Source organism: Notolepis coatsorum, assembly GCF_963971535.1.
Source record: "Notolepis coatsorum genome assembly, chromosome: 6".
NCBI classification, from domain to species: Eukaryota; Metazoa; Chordata; class Actinopteri; order Aulopiformes; family Paralepididae; genus Notolepis; species Notolepis coatsorum.
Window position 1 is genome coordinate 136467991 of NC_140170.1, and position 8937 is coordinate 136476927.

At 42.5% G+C, this 8937-nt stretch overlaps 1 protein-coding gene across 1 annotated transcript in view; it reads right to left on the reverse strand.

Moving 5' to 3' along the window:
- ampd2a (adenosine monophosphate deaminase 2a) overlaps nt 1-8562 on the reverse strand; it is a 119428-nt gene extending 110866 nt beyond the window's left edge. Inside the window, 2 exon segments of the mRNA XM_084316731.1 lie at nt 8104-8168; nt 8499-8562. The gene's annotated coding sequence lies outside the window, so the exon portion shown is untranslated.
- Between the last annotated feature and the right edge of the window lie 375 nt (nt 8563-8937).

An 8937-nucleotide genomic window follows, 5' to 3' on the forward strand; every position in this document is an offset into this window, starting at 1 on the left:
GCTCCGCCGGTTTGTGACAAACTTCAATTATAAATAGTCCTTTAACTACGTTTTTTCTTTTTGGACTTTGGACACTGGACAACGTATGTTCATCTACCAGTCAGGCAGACTTTTCGACACTTTAAATCGTCCATGGGTCCTGTTAAACCCAAATTAAGGACGACGCGTGCAGGACAACAAACAATCTTTGATCAGCCACCCGGGCCACCCCCACCGCACGCGCCAGCTGCTAACATGACCAGCGGCAGCGCCTTTGATCTAGGGGCCTTACAATCAATGCTGAACTCGCTGAAGGAAGATATTTGTGGCAGAATTGACTCATCGGCAACTAACCTGAGAGCTGAAATCCTTGCAGTGCGCACGGAGCTGGTGAATATTACTGAACCATTGCTGCTGAAAATAAATGAACACGGGCAAACTATCTGCGAGTTGGAACGTGTGACGAGCGACCACAGTGACCAGCTCTCCTCGCTTGACTCCACTGTTAAGGAGCTCACGTCACAGGTGAAATTACTAACCGACAAATGTGAGGACCTAGAGGGGAGATCGAAGAGGAACAACCTTCGACTCGTGGGGATACCTGAGGGCTCGGAGGGTCCGCGGCCAACGGAATTCATCGGCCGCCTACTCAAGAACCTACTTGGCCTGGATGATGAGCCCCTACTCGACAGAGCCCATCGCACTTTGCGGGCTAAACCCAAAGAGGGAGAGACGCCTCGTCCGCTCATCATCAGGGTCCACTTCTTTCATCTCCGGAACGAAATCCTACGTCGGGCCAGCGCGACCTCCCGTGACACCCCTCTACTCTTCCAAGGCAAAAGGCTCTCTATTTTCCCTGATTACACCGGCGCTGTTTCCAAGAAGAGGGCTGCGTTTGGACGAGTGAAACGTGAACTCCATGCCTGTCCTGGTATCAAGTTTGGGCTGATGTTTCCTGCGGTTCTGAAAATCACTCTGCCGAGTGGTTCAACGCACACGTTTGAAGACCCGGCCGCCGCCTCGACTTTCATAAACACTAAACTCAGAAAAGCGGTTCCCCAGACTGTAACCATCAGCTGAACGGCAAGTTCATAATTCATGTCCATATGACTGAGCATATACAGACTATTTCATTTTGGGACTACGATATTTCACAATATTAACATTTGTCACTTAACCACGGAAGGGGTGGTGTTTATCTTTAGAGTTAGTAATAGTGGGTTATGCGCGCGTCCAATTTGAGGAGACGCATCAGCATGGGAGGGAGGGGGAGGGGGGAGGGAAGGGTTTGTTTACATTTACAGTTCTTTTTGTGCGATGTTTATACTGTTGTTGTTTTTTCTATGACTTGGCCACTGCACAAAAAAAATACTATTAGGACATACTTTTCGATGTTACTCATTGTACACTCAACACCAGTCTATGACTCAACCTAAAACCTCACAGCAGATTGGAGGAGTGGTCAAATTTACTAGTTGGAATTGTAAGGGCTTAAATCAGCCAATCAAACGTAGTAAAGTACTGGGGCATCTTCAGAATTTGGGGGTTCATATAGCTTTCCTTCAGGAAACTCATTTCAAGCTATCTGATTATACCAGACTACGTAAACGATGGGTTGGCCAAGTGTACCACTCATCATTTCAGAGCAGAGCTAGAGGTGTGGCAATTTTAATCCACAAATCAATAAATTTTATTTGCTCAGATGTTCTCTCTGACCCAAATGGTAGATTTGTGCTGGTAACTGGAAAGCTCTGTGGCACCCCAGTGATTATGCTTAATATCTACGGCCCTAACTGGGACAATAGCTCATTTTTTAGATCTGTGTTCTCTTCGATACCTGACCTCTCCACACATTATCTGATATTAGGAGGGGACTTCAATTGCTGGCTTAATCCATCATTGGATCGCTCATCTAACAGAAATGCAGTACTTTCAAGCTCTGCTAAAACCATTCAATCTTTTATGGAAGAGTTTTCACTTTCAGACCCTTGGCGTTTTCACAACCCATCTAGCAGAGCATACTCATTCTTCTCTCATGTTCATCACACCTTCACTCGTATTGATTATTTCTTGATCGACAATCGGCTCATCTCATCAGTATTATCTTGCTCATATGATGCTATTGTCATATCGGACCACTCTCCAGTTCTAATGGAACTGCAAATTAGGGGATGTGATAACACCCGACCACCCTGGCGACTGAATACTAGTTTGTTATCGAACGAAGATTTTGTTACTTTTATTTCCAAGCAGATAGATTTTTTTTTGGATATCAATAAGACGCCTGGGATCTCAGCTTCCTTACTATGGGAGACACTGAAGGCATACTTAAGGGGGGAAATTATTTCTTACTGCACTTATGAGACTAGAGCCAGAAAGAAGAAATTAGATAATTTAACCAAACAGATCACTCAGATTGACAACGTTTACTCTATCGCTCCATCACCTGATTTATATAAGGAACGCCTATTGTTACAAGCAGAATTCGATACTCTGACTACCACCCATACCGAAAAATTACTATTCAAATCCAGATACAATTACTATGAACACGGAGATAAGGCGAATAAACTATTAGCTCATCAATTAAGACAGGCATCAGCTTCGCATCAAATACCACAAATCCAAACTTCAACAGGCAGAACTACAGATCCCAAAGAAATTAATGAACAATTTAAAAACTTCTACTCATCTCTCTATGCTGCAGAACAACCCACTGACCCGTCTGCCTTTAGCAACTTTTTTGACTCTCTTGATATTCCTAAAGTTGACTCCGACTCAGCGGTGAAACTGGAGGAGCCTATCACAATAGAGGAGATTGAAGAGGCTGCTCACAACATGCAGGCAGGTAAATGCCCAGGCCCCGATGGTTACCCAATTGAATTCTATAGGAAGTTTTTTGGCAAATTGGCGCCACTTCTTATTGATATGTACAATGAATCCTTCTGCTGTTTTAAATTGCCCCATACACTCACTCAGGCCACAATTTCCTTAATCTTGAAGAAGAACAGAGACCCTCTCCTATGTGGGAGCTACCGTCCTATAAGTTTGCTATCCGTGGATTTAAAGCTTCTTTCCAAACTACTATCTATGCGCTTAGAATCGGTACTACCCTCTATTATTTCCCCAGATCAGACTGGATTCATAAAAAACCGGTACTCTTCTTTTAACACTAGACGGCTTCTTAATATCATGTATAATCCCTCTTCTTCCTCAATATCAGAAGCTGTGATCTCACTAGATGCCGAGAAGGCTTTTGACCGGGTGGAGTGGAGCTACCTATTCTACACCATGGAGAGATTTGGCTTGGGTAAAACATTTATCACTTGGGTGAAACTGCTTTATACCTCCCCTATAGCCTCAGTCAGAACCAACAACACACATTCTGAATATTTCCCTCTCTTTCGCTCTACTCGGCAAGGCTGCAATTTGAGTCCCTTATTATTTAATATCGCAATAGAACCATTGGCCATTGCTCTCAGATCAAATCCTAACATAACTGGTATTCATAGGTTTGGCATCGAACAGAAGACTTCACTTTATGCGGATGACTTGCTTTTATATGTATCGAATCTCTCTGTCTCTATTCCAGCTGCCCTTGATGTTTTCAGTTCATTCGGTGCAATATCAGGATATAAACTAAACTTAGATAAAAGTGAGCTATTCCCTCTGAATGCTGAAGGTCGAAATTACCCCTTACATACTTTACCCTTTAAAATTTCCCCACTTGGCTTCACATATCTTGGCATTCGTTTCACAGACAAATTTAAGGATTTATTTAAATCTAACTTCTCCCCTTTGTTAAGCAAACTACATAAAGACTTTGAACGATGGTCGCTATTACCCCTGTCCTTAACGGCACGAGTCAACTCAGTTAAAATGAACTCCCTGCCAAAATTCTCATACCTTTTTCAATGTTTACCCATCTTTCTCACACAAGCATTCTTCCAGAAAATTGACAGTTTGGTGTCGCAGTTCATCTGGAATAGGAGAGTCCCTAGGCTCGGTAAAGCCCTCCTACAAAGACCAAAGCCTCTGGGAGGGATGGCTCTGCCCAATTTTAAATTCTATTATTGGGCAGCCAACTTTAGAGCACTACAACATTGGGCAAGGTTTGAAGACACACCTTCATCCCCTGTATGGTTGCTTTTGGAATCCTCTTCTTCCAGCCCTGCCTCACTGGCTGCTCTGGCTCACGCACCTCTACCTTTTCCCACCTCTCCCTACTCTAAAAATATCATTGTCAAATCAACACTCAGGATATGGAACCAGTTCAGACGACATTTTGGTTTACAATCTTTTTCTTTACTAGCTCCAATTACAGCTAACCCTGTTTTCCCCCCCTCTGTGATGGATAGAGCTTTTCTCTCCTGGTCCCCTCTTGGTATTAGAACGTTCAGTGATTTATATATAGAAAATATTTTTGCATCATTTGAACAACTGTCTTGACAAGTTCTCTCTTTCGAGGTCACATTTCTTCAGATACTTGCAAGTCCGCAGTTTTGTACGTAATATCAACCCACAGTTCCCCAAACTCCCAGAAGCCACTCCTATTGACACTTTACTAAAGCCTACACTGGTCACAAAGGGTATTATATCTGTCCTGTATGGCTTGATTTCCTCACTGCGTCCTACCTCATTAGAAAAGATCAGGAGGAGATGGGAGGAGGACCTGGGTGAGGACATCACAGACAACCTGTGGGAGGATATTCTACACCGGGTCCACTCCTCTTCAATTTGTGCCAGGCACGGACTGATCCAATGTAAAATTGTTCACCGTTCACACTTTACTAAAGTCAGGCTAGCCAAGATCTATGGCAACATTGATCCCACCTGTGACAGATGCCACCGTGCCCCTGCTACACATAGTCACATGTTTTGGTCCTGCCCTTCCCTGCATAACTTTTGGTCTGAAATATTTGAAACTATCTCAAATAGTATTGAGATCCCAATCAGCCCGACAGCCATAACTGCTTGCTTTGGTGTCTCTATCTCCCCTACTACTCTGTCTCTGCCACGATATAAAACTGACCTGGTGGCATTTGTTACTCTCCTGGCTAGACGTCTCATTTTACTGCATTGGAAGTCACCCACTCCTCCATCTCACTCTATGTGGCTCAGGGATATTTTGCACTTCCTTAAGATGGAGAAAATAAGGTGTGTCATAAGGGGTTCTACAGCTAGATTTTATAAAACATGGGGCCGTTTCTTTACCTATGTTGGGGAACAAGGCTCAATCGACCCCCCATAAATAATGCTCACTCCTAACCTAGCACAGTCCAGTCGAGTGACCTATCTACTTGTGCAAATGTAACCGATGTCTACCTTCTCATTTAAAAAAAAATTTGTTCCATTCCTCTATTCCTGCTGTACAGTGCTTGTCCTGAGTGTACATATCTGTTTAATTGACTATGTCCGAAACAATATCTATATTTATTTTGTGGTGTACTATTTTTTAGTCTATATATTCAACAGACCTATACTTTGACTACTTATACGTAGCCATGTGCAACATGTATATTATTTACATTCAACAGACCTATATTTTGTTTACTTATACATAGTTTTGTGCAATAGGTATATTGTTTATCCAACAGACCTATATTTTGACTAACTATATGTACCTTTGTGCAATATGTATATTGTCTACATTCAACAGACCTATATTTTGACTACTTATATGTAGATATGTGCAATACGTCTGGCATATATGTGTACAATTTGACCTTGTGATGATCTCATATTGCAATGAAAAAACCTCAATAAACAAAGTTTTGAAAAAAACAATCCGTGGGCAATCTGCGCATGTAGCAGAGTAGCCCAGTAGCAGAGGTCTAGAGTGTGGCGTTCCGCAAGGAAGTTGCCTAGGACCTTTGCTCTTCTCTGTATTTATTAATGACCTATCTTGGGCTACCAAATGTGCTACAACAGTTCTTTATGCAGATGATTCAACATTGTATTACGCTGCACCATCATGCAATGTACTTAATGAAGTTTTGAGTAGAGAACTTAAAGTTGTGCATGACTGGGTAGTATGTAATAGACTTGTCCTTAATATCTCCAAGACTAAATGTATTGTGCTGGGAACAAGGCACAGGTTATCTACAAATCCAAAGCTTCATTTAAACTTGTGTAATTCGGCAGTTCAACAAGTTGAAGGTACTAAACTCCTTGGAGTGATGCTGGATTGCACTCTGTCTTGGTCTCAGCATATTAATTATATTGTTTTAAAAATGGGAAGAGCAATTGGTATTTCCAGGAAATGTGCTTCTTTTGTTGCCCGTCCCCTTTTATGTCAGATAGTGCAAAGTTTAGTTTTATGTCATCTTGACTTAATTGTTACAGTAGTTTCATTATGCATTGTGTGTACTGACTTTTAATAATTTTGTTTTTGCAATAGTGATTGTTTTTGTATGTTTTTTTTGTGTGTGGACCCCAGGAAGACTAGCTGGTTGCTATCGCACCAGCTAATGGGGATCCCTAATAAAATCAAATCAAATCAAAGCTCCTTCCCCAGTCTTTCACCGCCGAGACGCTGAGACTATTCAAAAGCCAGTGGGACTCTGGGATCAGGGTCGGAGCACCTCGCTACATTTGGTACCAGCACCCTGTTAGGATTCCAGGGGGGAGGGGTCGATCGTGGTTAGGTAGGACCACCGGCGACGAAGAAAAGACAGCGAGCGGGCACAGGTTCTGTATAGTGATAGGAGGGGAGGCCTATCCTCCTGGAGCTATACGAGGGACCGGGAAATAGAGGGTGCTGCTGTATCTAGCTCCCATAACGCTGCACTCGGACGTTCTTGCGGACAGCGAGTCTGACTGCCAGAGTGAAAGCTACCACCTGGTGTAAGCCGTTTTCCTGGAGAGTTGGACGGCGTCCAAAGAGCAGACCCCCGGGAGGGTCGCGCCACGAGGGCGAGTTAAGTCCACTGTTACACATTGCACTTAGTATAGGATATTGTATTTTAGTAATTATTGTATTTAGTATGGCCTATTTTATAATTGTGTATACTGTGTAATTGGTATATACCGTATTGTATATTGTGTATCTTATACTGTCTGTATGTATATCGTGCCTCTTAATTTAACTGGCATATTAGCTATTCTTTTATATGCCCCTATTGTATAGCTCAGGCTGACATGATATTTAATGTGACCGATTGAAGGGTGACATGGGAAAGCGAGAGGGAGGGGTAATTAGTACCTGGAGAGTATTCCTTATTTAACTATTGTTATGGTTGATTGATGTCTATTTACTGTGCCTCTTCGAGAGGGTGTTTAACGTGCCGTGTTTGATTAGGCATACATTGTTCAAAGTGCAGTGCCTCTTACAGAGGGTGATTAGCGTGTCGGGTTTGACTAGGCATATACATTGTTCCAAGTGCAGTGCCTCAAAAAGTGGGTGTTTAGCGTGTGTGATTAGACATACCATGTTCACATTTGCAGTGCCTCCTATAGAGGCCAAATACTAGGTCATTGAACTTAGCCCGATTGGGGTGAGTTACTTATACTGTATAACAGGAGCCCTCTACGGTACCCGATTATTCCCCTTGATTATTAATCCTGTGTCCCCTGTATGATCTGATTATCACAGGTACTTTTATCTAATAAAGTTGTTACTCTTTGTACCCCGGTTGTGCAGTTGGTTATTGAAGGGAATTTTGACAAACAGCAGTTTCCCTGCTACATAGCAGTTTCTCCTGCTAATGGTATAACCCACGTTTTTATTACCACTTAGAGCGAAATTGTATACCAATTTCACGACCATAGCACGTGACATAACGCAAACAAACAAACAAACACATAAATACAACGATTTGAATACAAAAACCTTAAAAAATAAATAATAATTTTAAAGAATAGGCCTACCTGTGCAAATTTAATTTAATACTTTTTAATTGAATGCCTTTTAAGGCCAATTGAGAATCATGAATTTAATAAGACTTTACCCCACGCTGTATGCACTTTGCACTATATGGTCGTGTGTTGAGGAGTGACAGTAAATAAAACGTATTCTATTCTACACCACCTTGAGGACAAAGTCAAAGTAGCTATAAATTGGATTGGGGATCTTGGCTGATCTCACTACATTACCAGTCAATGGGCTGTTAATTGCTCACTTACCACCTGACATTGTTGACAAGTAGTTGTGGACAGTTGCGTCAGTTGGGGGGTAGTCAGCTTCTTTCCTAAGAAAAGGTTTGCAAGAGACTGGAGTTGGCAAAACAGACAAGCATATTTTATAACTGGCAATGTGATAACGTTAGCGTCACAGTTGTTGTAATAGCTAACTATTAACGCTATTAACGTGGCGTTAGCTAACCAACATCCTACAGTTATTTGTACTTTCTTTATTGTATAAGTCATTGTATTTGAAAACCAATAAAGTTAACCAAACTAGTCGTCTCTGAATGACGTCAACGTTATCGGACGCACAATCAATCTTGAGACAAAGATATGCTGTATTTTAATTAACTAGCAGGTACTTAAATAACACAGTTATATAGACTAATTGTCACCTTTGTTCCGATTTTTGTCCCAGGATAATTTCGTCTGCACTAAGCTAAATTACCTAACTTAATTAACTACCAATTTTGTTTTGACGTGAGGGCACACAACTTGAACAAGGAAAGCACCTCCTCGCCTCCTCTCTGGAAACGTTTAAAGGGGCCGCCGCACCGTTTCTCTGGTATAAGTTTGACTGACGCAAAAGTGGTCCGCACACGCAATAGGGTATATCTGCAGAGCCGCAAGCCCAACGTCTGGGCGGGGCTTCGGGGCTTGTACTCTGTTTGAGGCGGGTCTTCGGGGCTTGTACTCTGTTTGACTGTGCGTGGGCGGGGTGTCGGGGCTTGTACCTTGTTTTGCACTACTGCGAATGCGGATGAGGGGGGGGGGGGCTCTCTCTCTCCCCCTACGTGTTACTAGTGCAGACACGTGTTACTGGTGCGACGGACT